Source organism: Lactuca virosa, chromosome 8 (assembly GCF_052849685.1).
Source record: "Lactuca virosa cultivar CGN04683 chromosome 8, Lactuca_virosa_CGN04683_v6, whole genome shotgun sequence".
In the NCBI taxonomy this organism is placed as follows: Eukaryota; Viridiplantae; Streptophyta; class Magnoliopsida; order Asterales; family Asteraceae; genus Lactuca; species Lactuca virosa.
In genome coordinates, this window is record NC_136433.1 from 58,089,587 (window position 1) to 58,108,389 (window position 18,803).

Genomic DNA, 18,803 nt, shown 5'->3' on the forward strand with positions numbered 1-18,803 from the left:
AAATCAAGACAAGATAGACCTTCGAATAAGTGTTCATAACTCTAAATCCACAACCAAACAAGGAACATGAAGTAAAGCAAAGGTCACAGATTATGAGTCTATAGCGTCTTAGTTGCATGTAACCTTAGCGTATCCACTTAGCAACTATCGCCCTACTAGTAAAGACCTTTTTAGTTCTCACATGTAAATTACAGTAATGCAGAATACTCCTATAGTATTCTTGTTCTAATGTTCTTGTCGTAGTGTTGGTAAGTTTTTAGACTTGTTGCAACACCACAACCACTCTTAGGCACATGCTAGTCACTCCTAGGAAAATGTAGTTGATCAGGCTACATCCACCCAGATTTGACTATATGTCTCTAAGCCTAATTGTGCTGTTCAACAATCTTAATACTTTTGTTCTGTTCTAGTATGATATTGACCCTTTGTATGAATGGATGTATATATATATACTTAGTTAAATATTTTATTACTTAAAAGTATATATTCTTGGTCAGAGTGTTTTAATCCCGATGTGTTTATAGTTCGTATATCTTTTATGTGTTGATATACTTGATTCACTATAAACAGTGCTCTGATACCAATCTGTCACACCCCAAAACCGAGAATGTCGGAATACGTTTTGGGGTGGAGGACGTCATGTACAGTATCATAACAATGCATAATAGTAAAGACAAGCAACAACATCCATTGCATTAATATAATAATTGTAATACAAGCGTGTTCTGTACAGTTTGTTAGACACCAAAAATATAATCAAAATAAAAGAGGAGTCTTGTATGCGCTCCGTCTTCTCAAAAGCTGCATCTGTACCTGTCTACTGATGACCTGAGAATACAAGTTATTTTGAAAGCGAGTATCAGTATAAAGCTGGTGAGTTCATAAGTATTTAGTGTCATTGCTTGTATAAAAATGTTTGTAACACACAATGTAAATGTAGTAGTTGGTTTCAAATGTTATAGATGGTGAAGTCCCTAGAAAATCCTATATTTTTCCAGGAATGTAGTCTTCTACCAAGACCCGAATTGTTTGTATGTATGTTCCTTTGAAAATGTACAAGTTTTCCCAGTAAACTATTAGTATGAAAATATAGTTCTTGACCTTATACATGTAAAGTGATGGAAAATAATGTTTTACCCCAACAGTATCACTGCTGGCTATATGAAATGAAAATGCAGACTCTAGGCAGTATTAAATGTACAATACACCTCGGGGAGCCTGTTTTGCCTTTAATTCTTAATGTGTTAATTAAAGGTTTGAACGTGAACTCGTATGTAACCATGCTGATTGACGATCGAATCTTGATGACCCTCCGAGTCATATGTAGTGATGTGACATTTTGTCACCCATTGGCCTTTCGGCTCGGACTGTAGCTAGCAGTCGGGATGTGGGAGTGTCTGTCCCGTATAGATCTATACACACAATGTCCGCTCTCCCTCCAGGAGACTCTGGTTACAAAGTGATACCACGGTGAAGTGTCGTATCGAGAAGTAGTATGTCACATTCTTTAGAGAATTCAATGTTTGTATAGCATATCATAGTGTAGTAATGTTTTCTCTGTAATAGTATATAGTGTTCTCCTTGTATAGAGTATAGTGTTCTCTTTGTATAGAGTATAGTGTTCTCTTTGTATAGTGTATAGTATTCTCTTTGTATAGTGTATATTGACTCATAACTGTACTGACTCTGATAGTGTCATTGTAATAGCAGTAGTGAGTAGTAACCCTTAACTATACCTATAATAGTTAAATAGTAATGTGGGTTGTATACCTTTGTTACACAAAGGCACTGAACTGAAGTGAAGACTTTTATATCCAACACAAATATATATGATATATAACTAAGAAGTCAACGATAGTCGGACAAATAACATGATACCCTAAGTCCACAACCAAACAAGGAACGGGAAATAAGGTGAGCTATCAGTCCTAAGTCCTTCAAGTCTTACTTATATAAATATATTGGTGTAGATATGGTTTTGAAAATGATGTAAGTCTAAAAGAGTTTGAAAACAGTTTTAATATCTAAAGAGGTTTGATAAAAAGTTTGAACACCTGAAAATTCAAAGTTTGATAGAAATATGAAAGCAGTAGTAAATCTGGTAGCCTGTTCTAGTTATCAATCACTTGTGATTGATACAATAACTATAACAGTTCAACTTGTATCCCCCCCCCCCCCATAAAAGCATTTAAAATCATTTAAAAGGTTGATTTGGGGGTATGAACTCACCTGCAGTGAGTAACTTGAATGGAAGGTAGATATAGGATCGTTGGGTGTCAAATGGAGTCTCGAGCACAAACGAATCCTATTTAACATATAATTACATATATGCGAACACATTAGTATATATATATATATATATATATAACCACTAATGGCGATAGAGACAAGTCCTACGGACATAAAAACACTTAGATTTAAGTGTTACCAACTCATATGGTTGCACGGAAGGGGTATATGGCCCTATATTGAAGTGTAAGGCCACTAAAGCATGGATTTTGTGTGTATGCGGCCAGAGTGTGCGGCCAAGACTGTGTGCGGCCGCACACTCACTATGGAGTGTGTCAAAAACGTGTTTCTAAGCCTTAGGGATGTTCTAGTGAAGGTGTTTTGACCATTTCTTAGCCGGATTGGGAGTTTATTGACATTTTGGACCCTTAAAAGGGTGTGTGCTGTTACACGTGGCATGTGCGGCCAGGTGTGTGCGGCCAGATGTGTGTGCGGTCGCACACTCCCATAAAATGTGTCCCAATCGATTTTTCCAAGGCTTTGTGATGGTCCTAAGAAGGTGTTTTGGCCGATGCAAAGCTTAGAGGAGTGTTTAAGTCCATTTTAGGACCAAAAGATGTGTGTGCCGTCACACATGATGTGTGTGCGGCCGTACACACATGAAGATCATCTAAAATGATGATTTCATGGATCAAACTCGAGGCAAAGGTTTTCTAACATGTTGTAGTAAAGATCTAAGAATGTTTACTTACTTGTTTTGGAGATTGGAGGAGAAAACTTAAAGAACTCTAGAGAGAAAAGTGTTCTAGCTTTGAAGGAGTGTGAAAAAGGGTGTAAGGTTGACTTGGGGTCCTTTATATAGGCTAGAGAGTGAGGCTGGGAGGGTGTGCGGTCGGTTGTGTGCGGCTGGCTGGCCGCACACACGGGTGTGCGGCCGCACACACCTTGCATGGTGTGTTTGGCCCGATTTCGTGATGCGACCCATATTCTAACCCTCCCTAAGACTCATATCTTGATTGTTTTACGCCTTAAGCACTTATATAGACCCAAAACTTCATAATAAAATAGCAAAACGAGGCTATTTTGATAAAAATGAAGAATTTGAACAAGTTGGAGATTTCGGGTTGTCACACAGGGTCTCCAGTACCTCCCTCAAATGCTGCTCATGATGTTCCCTGGTCTTAGAATAGACCAGGATATCATCAATAAAAACGATCCCCGACCGATCCAGCATCGGTCGACACACCCTGTTCATGAGGTCCATGAACGTTGATGGGCATTGGTGAGCCCAAACGGCATCACCACAAACTTGTAATGCCCATACTGAATCTTGAAAGTTGTCTTCGGTGTATCCTCATTCTGAATCCTCATCTGATGGTACCCCGACCAAAGATCAATCTTGGAAAACCAAGACGCACCCTGAAGCTGATCGAACAAGTCATCAATCCTCGGCAACGGATAACGGTTCTTCACCGTTAGTTTGTTCAACTTTCGGTAATCAATACACATCCTGTGCAATCCATCCTTCTTTTTCACGAAAAGGATCGGTGCTCCCCAAGGAGAACTTCTCGGACGGATGAACCCTCGGTCTAGCAGCTCCTGAAGTTGCGTAGATAACTCCTGCATCTCGGGCGATGCCAACCGATATGGTGCCTTTGCTATCGGAGCGGCACCCGGCACTAAATCAATGATAAACTCCACCTGCCTCTCTGGAGGCACTCCTGGTAACTCTTCGGGAAAGACATCCCGAAATTCATGTATAAACGGCACAATGCCCGCATCCGTCGTGGTTTCAACCCTCATATCTAAGATGTAAGCTAGAAATCCCGTACATCCTTGCTGCAGAAATCTCTTAGCCCTCGCAGCCGAACAGATAGTTTGCCCCTGCGAGGCCCGCTCACCATGTATGACTAGTTCTCCCCCACTTGGGGTTTGAACCCTCACTAACTGGCGCTCACAATCAATCATCGCCCCATTGGCCCCCAACCAGTCCATCTTGACTATCACCTTCAACCCTCGCAACGGTATCGGGACTAGATCGACGTGAAACCTCTCGCCAAGCACATTCAGAACAAAGTCCTGATATACCCTTGCAGCACTCACCGTGCGGTCATCTGTAATCTCTACCTCGAGTGGGGAATCTAGAGTTCCCGGTGCGTCCCGGAACCTCTTGCTAAGCGCAAGAGACACGAAAGATCGGGTAGCACCCGAATCAAACAAAACATGCGCTGACATACCATTGACTAAAAAGGTCCTTATACAAGCATAATGTACACATAAGTCATACAAATAATAAAGAGCAGAGAATAATAGACACGTACCGGCCACAACATTTGGCGCTGCCTGAGCCTCCTCGGTAGTCAGCTGAAATGCGCGGCTCTTCACCGCTGGAGCTTCTGCCTTAACAGGGCGGCCCTCAGTGATCCTCATCATGGTGGACGCAAGCGCCACCACTGCCCCTCCCCCTCCCTGCAACCTCGGGCAATTGACCCGCTTATGGCCGGTCTGGTTGTAGTGAAAACAAATCAAGTTCTTCGTGGGGCAATCCCTGCTCAAGTGGCCTTGCTGGCCACATGCATAACATCCCGTGCCTGAGATACGACATGCTCCACTGTGCACCCTACTGCACTTGGCACACCGGCCCCGACCCTGATGGCCCTTGCTGGAAGTGTTTGAGGTCTTAGGCTTCTTAGCCTGACCCACTGCTGCCTGCGCCTGCTCCGGCTTCCGCTTGGTGCGGAAGTCCAACTCCATCTCCTATTCCCGAGCCTTCTCTACCATCTCATTCAGGGTTTTGAACCCTGTAAAGCTCACAAACTCCTGGATATCTGTCACACCCCAAAACCAGGAACGGCGGAAACGTTCTGGGGCGGAGGACGTCATGTACAGTATCACAACAATGAATAGTAGTAAACAAGCAACAACATCATCCATTGCATTAATAATATAATTTTAATACAAGTATGTCTTGTCAAATTTAATAGACACCAACATATAATTCAAAATGAAAAATGAGTCTTGAACGAGCTCCATCTTCTCAAAGCCCTGTATCGGTACCTGTCTACTGGTGACCTGAGAATACAAGTTATTTTGAAAGCGAGTATCAGCTTTAAAGCTGGTGAGATCATAAGTATATTGGTGTCTGTATTTGTACGAAAGTATTTGAACAAGGATTGGCACAGATTTTAGCCGACTGATAATATCATTAATATTTAAGATGTAATACGTTTGGGAAAAATGACCTTGGAGTAGGTCTTACATCATATTCGAAGTAGCAAAAGTTTTGACGGCATACTGGCCTAACTAGAAAGCCCTTACAGTACAAAGTTAGTTACATAGAAAAGTGCTACTTAGAGCATAGATAGGAAGACTATTCTTTTTACTAAGGAGAGAAAGGTAGAATATCTCCTACTGGGGATGATTATCCCTTGGGTGAACCCTCAGTTCAGCCAGCTGACGCTCCATATCAAGTAAGTATCTTTCGTACACCCTTTGGCGTACTCGGAGCTCTATAACTTCAGCTCGAGTTTCAGCTAGCTCTTGCTGCAGGGTCTCATGGTCTACTCTAGATCTGTCACGAGCATCTTCCAGACGAATGGTGCGAAGGGTATGCATTCTCGCATTGGTGACAACTTTCGTGATTTGATGGAGAGTTGTCCTGCCTTGAATCTCATTTCGGGCCACTCTGCGGACCAAGATTGGCAAGACTCTGTATGCTGAGCCCCCTTCGCTCAGGTCGTAAAAGCTTCGGTCTCCATTAAATGGCATGGGCTGATCCTGCCCTTGGCTCCATGTTTCCAAGCTTTCCACCCACGGAGGCGTCGGGCCTTGAAAAGCCGGACGAGGGTTAGGATTTGGGACAAGAGCCATCGGGGGTAGGTTCTCAACTTCAGGCTCGGAGTCAGAACCATCTGCAAAGCCTTCAGCCTGGTGACCATCCATAGGGATTGGGTGATCATTTTCTGGCTCTGCTTCAAACCCTCCATCATTACCTTGGTTAGGGAAGTACAAGTTGCCGTGGAGATGGAATCCAGCCATGTTATCTACGCGAGAAAAGGGATATAAGAATCTAACACATAAGTAGTTTATAGTAACACACAAAATACTCCTATAGTATTTTAGGTTTACGTTCTATTGTTCTCATTGTGTTATTGTGGGTAAGTTTTTAGACTTGTTGCAACCTCACAACCACACTTAGGCACATGCTAGTCAACCCTCGGATAATATAGTTGATCAGGCTATATCTTCCTAGTTTTGACTATATGTCTCTAAGTCTACTTGTGCTGCCCAACAATCGTAATACTTTTATTCTGTCCTAGTGACACTGATTTTAGTATGAATGCAGGTATGTATACTTATTTAAATATTTTATTATTTTAAAAGTATATACTCTTTATCAGAGTATTTTAATCCCTTTTGTATTTATAGTCTGTATATCTTTTATGGGTTGATATACTCAATTCACTATAAACAATGCTCTGATACCAATCTGTCACACCCCAAAACCAGTAACGGCGGAAACGTTATGGGGCGGAGGACGTCATGTACAGTATCACAACAATAAATAGTAGTAAACAAGCAACAACATCATCCATTGCATTAATAATATAATTTTAATACAAGTATATCTTGTCAAATTTAATAGACACCAACATATAATTCAAAATGAAAGATGAGTCTTGAACGAGCTCCATCTTCTCAAAACCCTGCATCGGTACCTGTCTACTGGTGACCTGAGAATACAAGTTATTTTGAAAGCGAGTATCAGCTTTAAAGCTGGTGAGATCATAAGTATATTAGTGTCTGTATTTGTACGAAATTATTTGTAAGATGTTTTGTAAGATGTTTTGTAAGATGTTTTGTAAGACGTTTTGTAAGACGTTTTGACTCTCCTAGAAAACCCTATGTTTCCTACTAAAAGTAGCCTTCTACCAAGGCATCTAGTGTCTGTGTGTGTCTCTTGTAAGAGTGTGTATTTTCCAAATCCGACTATCATTAATCAAAATATAGTTTTTACATTGTTGTTTATTGTGTGAATAACACAAAGTAAATGTAATGGGAAAATGATATAGTACTGTAGTGTTGTATTAAGTAACTACTGCTGTACTAACTACCTTAAACCAATTGTTATTTAAAGTACCATGTGATCGGCATGTATCCTGCTACCGAATCTAGTAAAATGACGATGTAAGACGTCGTAAGAAATGACGTTTGGCACCCGTAGACTTGCAAGTCCCACTGTAGCGAGCAGCAAGGTGTAGGATAGTCAATCCAGTATATATCTATACACAAACTCATACGCTCCCCAATTAAGAAGATTCTGGATACAAAAATGGTCATGGCAGGTGGTGTCATGCCCCGTTAGGTGGCTCACATAACTGAATTAATGTATATGTAATGTATGTGCTAGCTGTATTGTGTGTTCTTTCTCTGTCTAGCCTGTATGTTTGTTTCTCATCACTATGTATTATGTTTGTTTCTCATCACTATGTATTATGTTTGTTTCTCATCACTATGTATTATGTTTGTTTCTCATCACTATAAGTTATGACTCATGTATGAACTGACTCTTTGTATGTTTCATTGTGCTAGTAATAGTATTAGTATCTCCCTAAACTATACCTATTATAGTTTACTAGCAATATGATTTGAATGTATAAACACGTATGTATGCCTTTGCTACCCAAAGGAATTGAACTGAATGAAAGAAGGAACTTTTATATCTGTATACATATACATAATATATAACTAGGATTCAAACGACCTTCGGACAAATAACCGATACCCTAAGTCCACAACCAAACGAGGAACAGGAGGTAAGGTGAGTTATCAGTTCTAAGTCCTTTCAATCCTACTTATATAACTATATCTATAAAGATATACATTTAACAGAATATAAGTGTAAAAAAGTTTAAACAAAAGTATTTGACATGTAAAAGGGTTTAGTAAAACAGTTTGAAGTAAAACAGTTTGAAAAGTAAGAAATCCACTTGTTTGGTAGTTATTAATCACATGTGATTGATATAATAACTATAATAGATCAACTTGTATCCCCCCCTCCCCCATAAAAGCATTTAAAAACATTTAAAAGGTTAATTAAGGGGGTATGAACTCACCTGTAGTGAGTGGTTTGGATGAACGGACTGTATAGGAGGCTAAGTGTCAAGTGAAGACTTGAACACACACAATGATCCTAGTTAACATATAATAACACATATATGTATCCAATTAGTCTTTAAAAACTAATTAACAAAGTTAAGACATCCTAGGACATGTAAAACACCTTATTTAAGTGCTATAAGTTCTAAGGATTGCATCTAAGTGTTGTAGGACATTGCTATTGAGTTTAGGGTTCAAGGGGACCCTCTATTGGAGTTTACGGTTTTGTGACCAACTCCTTGGGAGTTTACGGTCGTAAACCCATGAGTTTACGGCCGTAAACTCATGGCACTTCCATCATTTTGTGTTTTGAAGCTTTTCAAGTCATAAGGAAACATTCTACTTCAAGTATAAGCCTTAGGAAGTGTTTGTGGCATCATTTCACTCCTAAATGGAGTTTACGGCCCATGGACCACTTCTCCATGTGTTTACGGCCGTAAACCCATATGGTTTATGGTCTTTTGATGTTTTCAAGTACTAAGCACATCAAGGAAAGGGTCTAGGCTAGTTTCCAAGGCTTAGAAGGGACTAGGGCACACTTTGGCACCCTTTTTAGGGTTTACGGTCCAAGGTGTTCTTGGACCGTAAACACCTTTGATCCTTTGTTTCTTGGATGTTTTCTTGATGTTTAGAAGTGTAACAAGCCTTAAAATACACTAGGGTAGGAGTACTTACTATGTAGAAGCTTGAAAAGGTGCTAAAAGTCCAAGAACACTAGTATGTGTTCTTGGTGTTCTTGGTGAAACTTGAAGATCTACACTTTTGGAATGATTTCACGGATGGAATCATGTTAGATCACTAGATTAAGTAATATATCAACTTATTAGGGCTAGAAACACTTACCAAGTTGAAGATCAAGAAGAAAAGTTGGATGACACTTGAGAGAGAATTGAGTTTTGGATCTTGAAATTGTGAAAAGTGGTAAATAATGACTAAGTGTCATATTTATACCCCCTTTTAGGGTTTACGGCCGTAAACACCTTTGTTTAGGTCGTAAACTCCAAACTCTTGGAGTTTTGGGACTTTATTGTTGCACAATAAACCCTAGGGCATCCTCTCTCCTGATATCTCCTGAAGTACTAACTTAAAAACACTCAAACTTATTCCAAAAAGAAAAAAAGTTAGCAGAAATTGTTCTGACTTCTATTGAGTTGAATGGTTGTACAGAATAGAAATTTCGGGTTGTCACAATATCATCCGTCAGCATGGAATGATACCTCGTCTGTCGCATATCCTCATCGGTAGCATACTGTGGGATCAGCAATGCTCGCTCCCGAAACTTGGCAGTGATCTCCGCCACAGTCTCGGTGGTCTGCTGGAGTTCGTGGAACTCTCTCATCATCCTCTGCACCTCAATGGTTGGTGCAAACTCCAAATCAAATCGTCGAACGAACTCAACCCATATCATCTCAGCCACACCGACTGCTCCCACCTGGCTAGTAACCTCACCCCACCAATCTCGGGCTCTATCTCTCAGCATACAAGAAGCAAATCCAATCTTTGCCGCATCCGGGAAAGAACTCGTGCGTTGGGCATTCTCGATATCCGCTATCCAGCGTCGGCTAACAATGGGGTCCCTGACCCCAAAAAACTCTGGCGCTCTGCACGCCTTGAACTCTCAGAATGAGGGATTTCGGGCCCCAACCTGGCCTGCATCAATCTCAGCTCTGAATGCCCGAAGCCTCTCCTCCATAATCTCCATCATGCCCTCCTTGACTGTCCCAAAAATGACTGGGGTAGTGTCAAGGATGCCCCTCGTAATCTCGGCCGCAATCAACTCACGCAACCTCTCATCAATGTCATCGGTAGTGTCGCCTGATCCTGCCCCGTATCCAGATCCCGATCCTGATTCCCCTGCTCCAAATCGTGTCACCACCATACTGTACTGCAATACCATAAAACATAATGATCAGGATGTCCATAACCGGGATCTTTCCACACTGGTCCTCCTTAGAGTTCCCAGATATAACATTGGTTCGGGTACAGGTCCTGTGCTTTTTGTAATACGGGCCCAATACTACCTTCCACACCTACATGTACCTTTCCCCAGTGTTCTACCTGATAACTCCAATTTGTCCCAAAATAAAACACATCCCACATACTACCGCATATCTCAAATCCTAGGTTGTCCTAAGATTTACTCTACTCATATCCATCAAACCAATCGTAACAGGTTGCCCTTATGCAAGCAAATTATACACAGAAAATGATCAAATAGACTTTCGAATAAAAGATTCTACCCTAGGACCACAGTCATACAAGGAACAGGAAATAAGGCCAAATCAATCATTCTGAGGCTATAAGCTCCTAACCGTATACAATTTAAAAGCATACACATAGCAAGTTCCATATAGTCAACAAAACTCAAATATTAGTATATCATGGCTAACATCTAGGGGAACTACTTACTTGGCTCGGCTGATCACGCGCGTTGCACTCTCATCTTTTCATTTCTTTCTAAAACCTTTTTATGTTATCTTTGAAAACAATTTTTTACCATTTCCTTAGTTTGAGTCCTGACACACCCGAGGGTGTGCCCGAATCCCTCAAACCAAGGCTCTGATACCAACTTGTAACAATCCAAATTTTCAAGGAAAATTTTCATTTTTGAATAGTCAAACACATTACTTTAATTTAAGAAATCCCAACATAATTGTTTTCTCAAAACATAAGTCAATACAACTTTTATTTCAAATATTAGAGTGTCCCGAAAAACACCTGAGAGAGAGTGCACGCCGCGCCATCAAGCCTTGCCCTTGCCCTTGGGCTCCGATGTACCTGAAACAAATCCACAAACTGTAAGCTAACACTTAGTGAGTTCCCCAGAGCATACCCCACAAACAAACCACATAACAAGCATCATAACCGCTATGCAAGTTACCTCTACCACATATCAAATAACACTTTAGCTATAGAGCTATCTCTACTAGTAGTCATAAAGACTATCTCTACCATTAGCTATCAAAGCTATCTCTACTCTTAGCCATACAGGCTATCTCTACCGCTAGCTATCAAAGCTATCTCTACCGCTAGCCATAAAGGCTATCTCTACCACATATCAACACATAAACATACCACATGTCTCTACACAACAAATATACCAACTATCACAGAATGGGCCGGCCTTGGTGCCTTAGACCCATTGGTATGGTGAGAAGACTCACCTCTGTCTGCTGAATGCGAAAGTTGCTCTCCTAACAGTCTGTAACCTCTCATGCTGAATAATAATATTAATCAATGTTAGGACTTCACTTACAAAAAGGGAAACCCAAACCCCAAGTCCTTCCGAAAAGGCCCAATTATCCTTTCTTTGCTAATGGGCCCAAAGTCCATGTCCAAAATCATTAATGGGCCTCATGGCCCAATAAAGCCCAATCATAACACGCAACGTACTAAGTCCCTGAGCAGTACGCGCAGCGTACATTCCATTACGCCCAACGTACAACCAGGTTAAGCACTTTTTCCATTAAGTGCTTAATACTCCATTCTCTTACGTCCAAAAGTCAGATCTAAGCTTCTTAAGATGTCCTAAGGCATAAAGTTGTCAACTTTATGCCTTTACATGTCTCATATTCACCCAACACCTCCATTACGACCTTTTCAAAGTTCTTAACCCATGCATAAGGTCAAAATTGTTAGGTTTTATACATAGCAAACAATCCTATGTGTGCATGCAACCCTAATATGAGGATCTATGTTTTCACTATTAGATATACAAGCATTGAACACAAAAACTAGAAACCCTAGGAGGCACATGTAATTTTCAAAATTAACATATAATTAGGGTTAGGATACATACCTTTATTGTTATATTGTAATAACAATCAAATCCTTGAAGATCTTGAACTGTGGTAGCAAGCGCCACAAGTGTCACGCCTCTAATGGCTCACAAACAAACCTAGCAACCAAGGATTACTATGGAGAGAGAGAAGGGAAGTGAAAATTTCGGCTCTTAGCCTTTCTTGCAGTCCCTTGGACGAAATCCAACCCTATAGGGGTTTATATAGGTGATAAGGAAGATTTAGGATAAGGCAGGTGTATCTTAGATAACCCTAATCCCTTAACTTCCTCCCTAAGGCTTCCAAGGCACCCTTAGAGCCCAAGGAAACCCTAGGACACTCTAGATTTCGTTCCCCACCTCTAAGGGAGGTTCTATAATGCTCAATGCTCAACTTTTGAACATTGTCACATTTAGCCCCTACAGTTTCAATTAATTCCTTTAATCCTAAAATTAATTCCAAATTAATTTATGATTAAATATTAATTAAACAATATGATTTCTAATTAATATATTATATCCATAATACATTAATAAATCATTTATCTTGATTTCAAATTAATTTATTAACCAAGTAATAAATTAATAAATCATTCTTCTCTCTCCAACAGTTATCATATTCAATTGCCAGGTTTGAAGGCAACCCAAAAGGACATTGCTACTATCAATTCAAGTACATACCAATTATAGTTATGGGCTTAGACACCTAAACCAACAAAAATACCCACCAAGACTCCATTTTTATGTTGCTAAAGGACCAAGGGACCTCAGATCTGTCATTTCCATCTTATGGAGTTGCTTAACTCACAAGTAGAGGTCTAAAATGAACCAAAGGGACAAGACTAGAAAACCCTAGCTAGATCTAGAGATTTAAGAGTAAAGATCCAAGCTTTTTACCTACAGAAGCTCCTCAAGGTCGTCTATGTGCAGATTCTTGAAGCCAAAAGACACTTCAAGCTTCTTTAACCACCTCTTCTACTTTGGATGAACACTAAAAGGACCACAAAAGCACTCCCAAGGCTCAAATGCACTCACAAAGGATGTTAGGGCTTCCAGGAACGTTTGAACGTGAAAGGAGCTGATGAGGGTAAGGCTCAAGCGAGTTAAGGGAGATTAAATAGGTCACAAGTCTGCAAATTAGGATTTGAACCCTCGGCACCTACGCCCAGCGTACTTCTGGTACACCCAGCATACGTGCGGCTCCTTCGCGATTCGCCATGCAGAGTACGCTAAGTGTACTCATAAGTACGCCCAGCGTACTCAAGGGACTAATTATGTCAAAATAGAAATTCTTTGAGGGTTTCAAATCATACCTGATTTAGGACGCTACACTTCGACCCACAAGTACAGTGAGGAAAACTCACCTCTCAGTCTGAACAGATGGTTGAATAGGACACTGCTCCGAATATCAGCTTTATCAGTCACCTATACATCAAATAGTGACCAATATCAATTACCACTCAAAATACCCAAAATACCCTTAGTTCAAACTTGGTCAAAGTCAAAAGTCAAAGAAGTCAAAGCTGAGTACGCCCAGCGTACTCAGCTTGTACGCATGGTGTACTAAGGTCTTGACCAAAAATGGGGTGTTGACCACGTACGCGCAGCGTACCTTCAGGTACGCCCAGCATACGCGTCTGCCACCTTCTATTTCTAATAAGTGATTGATCTTTTAAGCTCTTTCATCCAAAATCCAGATACAGTCCTCAAATGACGTCCTTAATCATAAAGTTTCCAACTTTATGATCTTGCATGGCTATTAAGTGCTTAATACCAAAACCCTAACTTGATACAAAGTCCACTAAAGAGCATGCATATAGGGATATGAATAATCAAGACTCCGTTTTTATCACTCTAGACACCCTAAAACGTCTAGAAGGACAACTCATTTGGTCTAGAATTACTAATACTCAAATGGACCAAAATATGGGACCAAAATGAACACAAAATCCATGGCTAACAAGATCTAAAAAAAACTTCATCAAGATCAGAGCTTTTTACCTCCAAGTGGTGTCAAATGATGATGTGTTTTTTGATCCAAGATGTTTCACTCCTCTAAGATGATATCCTCTTCTTTCTTTCCCCTTCAAGGTTACCAAAATACACACTCAAGGTCAAAAGTGCTCACACAAGAGATTAGGGTTAGCTATGGTCGAGTTGGGGGATGGAGGCTGATGAAAGCAAGGGTATTAGGGATATAAGGGTGTTTAAATAGTGAACAAACCCTAAATATTAGGGTTTTGGTCCAAACCACGTACACCTAACGTACTAGGAGTACGCTTAGCGTACTAGATGAAACACGTGTTTCTCCAAAACGCTTCAAGGGACTGATTTTGCAACAATTTTTCATCACAAGGGCATAAAGGTAATTACCTGGAATTCGAGGTGTTCCAGTTTAGAAGCTAAAGCCTTATCTGGAGCACCATAAACCACAACTTGTTCTGCAGCATTTTGTATCACGTCCAATAAGCCAAGCTTGCTAAGCCAACTATTGTAAAATCTGAAGGGCGGTGGACCAAAATCTATGTATGATGATATAGACACTAATGTGCAATGGTCTGAAAAGTCACGGGGGAGGGCTATAAGTTGTGCATACGAACATCTATTCATGAATGAGGAACTCACAAGGAAGCAGTCAATTTTGCTTAGTTTGTCCCCGACTTGATTCATATATGTATATCTTCTCCCACTTATTGAATACTCCAACAGGTTTGCTTGATTAATAAAATCATTGAAAGTTTGGGCACCAACTTCACAGAACAAGGAATTCAATCTATCTTCTGGAACCCGAACCTCGTTGAAGTCGCCGAGAAAAACCCACATCCCTTCAAATGAATCTTTCAAGGAAAATAATTTGCACCAAAGATTTTTTTTCGGTTGGGCAATGTGGTGCATAAGTTTTCATTATAATCAAATCTTCATCAATGTTGACCATCGAACCAACTATAAGTAGGAACTTTTGCCCTTTGATGATTTGCTTTTTTTAAATATTGTCGGATTCCAAATACAGACCAGGCCACCTGACCTCCCATTTGCATCTACACAAGGAAAATCCATATGAGAAGTACCCCAAAATTTTCTAAGATGAGGTACAAGCTTCAAACCTTACACACCTAAAATATTGAGGTTGTTCCATAATTATTTATCTTTACTCTTTAGATAGGTTCAACGTAGCCACACAGGCAGCCAAAAGGGTGCATTTTACCTTTTTTTTGTTTCATAAAACCCCAAAAGTTTTACCATTATAATTCTATGGGCCATTATATCTAAATTAAAACCCTTTAATTTAATTTAAACTCATCTGATTTTGATTTTTTTATCTAAACAATTATAATTTGTATTCAATCAATAAATCCCAATCCATTTTGGGTTAAGTTCCAATAGATTCATCCCCTTAAAATTTTGATTGGTCAAATTAGGTACAAGAAAGAGTCATTTTTTCAACTTCGTTCATGACTTTGGATTTTATTTCCTTTCTCATTAAAAACAATATTATTGTCCTAATTCCTCTATCTAATAAATAAACAGTTGATATCTTGACCCAGAATCGCTCAAGTTAATAATTGTCTCCATCGTCACTAATATATATGTTGGTTTTTTGACATATTTGGTCCAGCTATTTGCTCTATATCACAATTGGTTCGGTTCTTTTTTAATATTACAATTTGGTCCTTGCTGGTCAGTGTCAGAGGCTAACCAAACCAGCTCTTTTTTGGCTGGCTGGTTTGGAGCCGATGGGTCGGCGGCTGGTTGATGGTGGCTGATGTAACGTCGTGATTTTCACCATAATTTTTTTTAAAAACATTTATTTAACAGAATACGTTAGCGAAAGACTTAGTTTTTAAAACATTTTCAAATCACAACATTACCTCCAAAATCAAAATCATGATTCTAACTAGTTTAAAAGTAAACAAAGTACTTTAAAGTAAAGAACCAAAACGTGTCCAAGAGTGGTATCGTTAATATAAATCTACTACCCATAAGAACCCCTCTCACCAAGGCCAATCTTCTAAACTGCCTGCACCAATCATAAGGCACAAATGAGAAAAAATACAAGTGTCAGCCCCTGCTGAGTGAGTTCAAAAAGTTGCACATAAAACATACAAACCCCAAATGGGTCAATCATTCATTTTATGATTAAGCATAAAAATGATAGACAAATACCACTTAGAAAATGACCGCATATCATAATTATTCAACCGCATACATGCATCTATGTTTAATCACAATTCTACCACATAACATATATGATCAACCAAATACCACATAAGCAACCGCATAGCATATAATTAATCACCTTTCATATATAAGCAACCGTTAAATGTTCAACCTTTTATTAATAACCAACCTTTGTTATATAATCAACCTTTTAATATGCAACCAACCATTTGTTACATGTTCAACCTTTTATTATATCTATCCAACCGATTGATAGAAAAGTGTCTCTTAGTGCTACCTAACCCAAGAGAAACACCCCGTTCACTACTTGTGTGCACGGCCAACCGAATGCTCTAAGTGGCTCATGACTTCCACCCGAAACACCAACCCCGTGACTCCACTTTCGCTACTCCGACTTTGCAAAGTACAAGTACCCCGCGGTGTCGTTCAGGATCGGTACAAACGGTGCAAATTCCAACGATACACCTCCCGATTCCCACGTGATGTTTGCGCTGGCCGCGAACGAGGGACCAACATCACTCCAGCCCACGAACACCGAAGTGCCCGCAAACCATGTGTCACACGGTCGTCTAGAAAGACCGGCAACTAATCACCGTTGTGGCTATAGCTCTTCCTATAGGTACTCTTTCAACCTAGTAGGCACCCTCAATGATCCGGATAAGGTTTTAGGCAAAGATCATCAAACTACCCAAACCCACTACGCATAACCCCGCAATGTCATTTATACATTAAGTAAATCATTTAATGCATACCATATAAATGTGTATTAAACATGCAATGTATTCATAACCAATAACATCAAAACATAACCATACATCATATTTCAAGTAACTTAAACTAGCATGTCGTATACATCAAGTACATCAAAGTGTAAGCAACATAGCAATTAGGTGATATCATGGCATTAGCACAAAGCGTATTTTAGCATCACAAATATCATATCATCATCAAGCACAAGTAATGACATGGTCATCCTAAAGTGAATCAAATCACCATCTACGGATTGCACGTTTCGATAATGCAACCTTAGTGAGTTAAAACTATGAACTCACCTTGATTTTCCGTAATACCGTCTCTCTAAGATATCAACTTGTAGCTCCTTTAATCAGCAAACACCTAAACAGTTATTACAATCATATTTAGTTTAGATTATATTATTTCATAATATTTCGCATCTCAATGGTTATGGAAATTGTTAGCTTATATTATATCATGTGTTATTCTTAGATTAATTTGTCATTTTTATTAAAGACCATGGTGTAACATTACAGATTCTTATGACATCAAATCTCCATAATAGAATATAATGATATAAAAAGAATGCTAAAGCTAAACCCATATCATCAAAATTGTATATTAACTATATTAAAATAACTAAAATTCTAATTTACTTTTAGTCATATTTAATCTATCCATGAATATTTCTATTTAGTCAAGACTTAAAGCAAGGATGTTGGATAAATAAACATGGTTAATCACGAGTAGTCTGTTTTATAAAACTATAAGGCCTACTCAAATTAATCATATAGTTTAAGTTATTTTATTATGAGTGCTTATTATGAATCCATATACCGTAATAAAATTCTCATGCCATATACCGTAATTTATAATCCATGCTTCAGTTTTTGATTAAATATTCCTAAATATTAAGGTCATTACGTTGAGAGTTTGTCCACTTATATTTATTACCTCATCTCTAAAGACTTCATTAGGCGATAACCATAAGAATTAAACCATAACTTTCTTTGATCTAATAAGCATCAATACTCACTAACAGGTTTATTTCAATAACATGAGATCCGTATCTATTAAGTTAATGAGTGTGTCGACCAGATAGTACCAATTTATGAATCTCAGTTAGCATATTTTTTATATTGATATTTAGGTGGACAAAACCATAAATATATGCATCTCTAAATTTATAAGACTCTTAATTCAAACTCAAAAACTTACTGTGAATCGATCAATGACAGAAAACACTTCAATCGCCACTCTCGCACTGCCTAACGATGTTTCTGCCAGAATCCTAGGTTCGTCGTAACTTCGCCGGGCCTCGTCGGGAACCTCTACAGCCGAAGTTCTTCTTTTTCTCTGTCACACTTTCTCCCACTTAACAATTGCAGCAGCCCCTCAATTAGGGCATCAATTTTAGTAGGTGTGTCACCGGTAGATCGATCGCACGAAACGGAAATAAAGGAAACGAATAAATCAGCCAGTTACTCTCGTATTTGAAGTGGAACGAAATATGCGTCGGTTTACATTCATGTTGGGATTTTAATGTACAAGTTACAGATCTAGTCCCTAGAATTTGGTCAACGTTCCCTAACAGTCCCTGCACCCTTTTCTTTAACGGTTTTAGCTTCTAAACTTTTTAAAACGCACGCCTATGCTTCACAAAGTTTCCTTTGTTTCATTTTAATTAGTTTGCTCATATTTTTGTTTTCTTTTTGACGTTTAA

At 39.3% G+C, this 18,803-nt stretch overlaps 1 long non-coding RNA gene across 1 annotated transcript; it reads right to left on the reverse strand.

The window, feature by feature from the left end:
* Positions 1–16,042: 16,042 nt before the first annotated feature.
* On the reverse strand, positions 16,043–18,565 carry LOC145128806 (uncharacterized). The gene is made up of 3 exons (XR_013717106.1): positions 18,299–18,565; positions 17,398–17,461; positions 16,043–16,184 (listed from the first exon to the last, which is right to left on the reverse strand). It is a non-coding gene; the product is annotated as an uncharacterized LOC145128806 (long non-coding RNA).
* Positions 18,566–18,803: the final 238 nt, after the last annotated feature.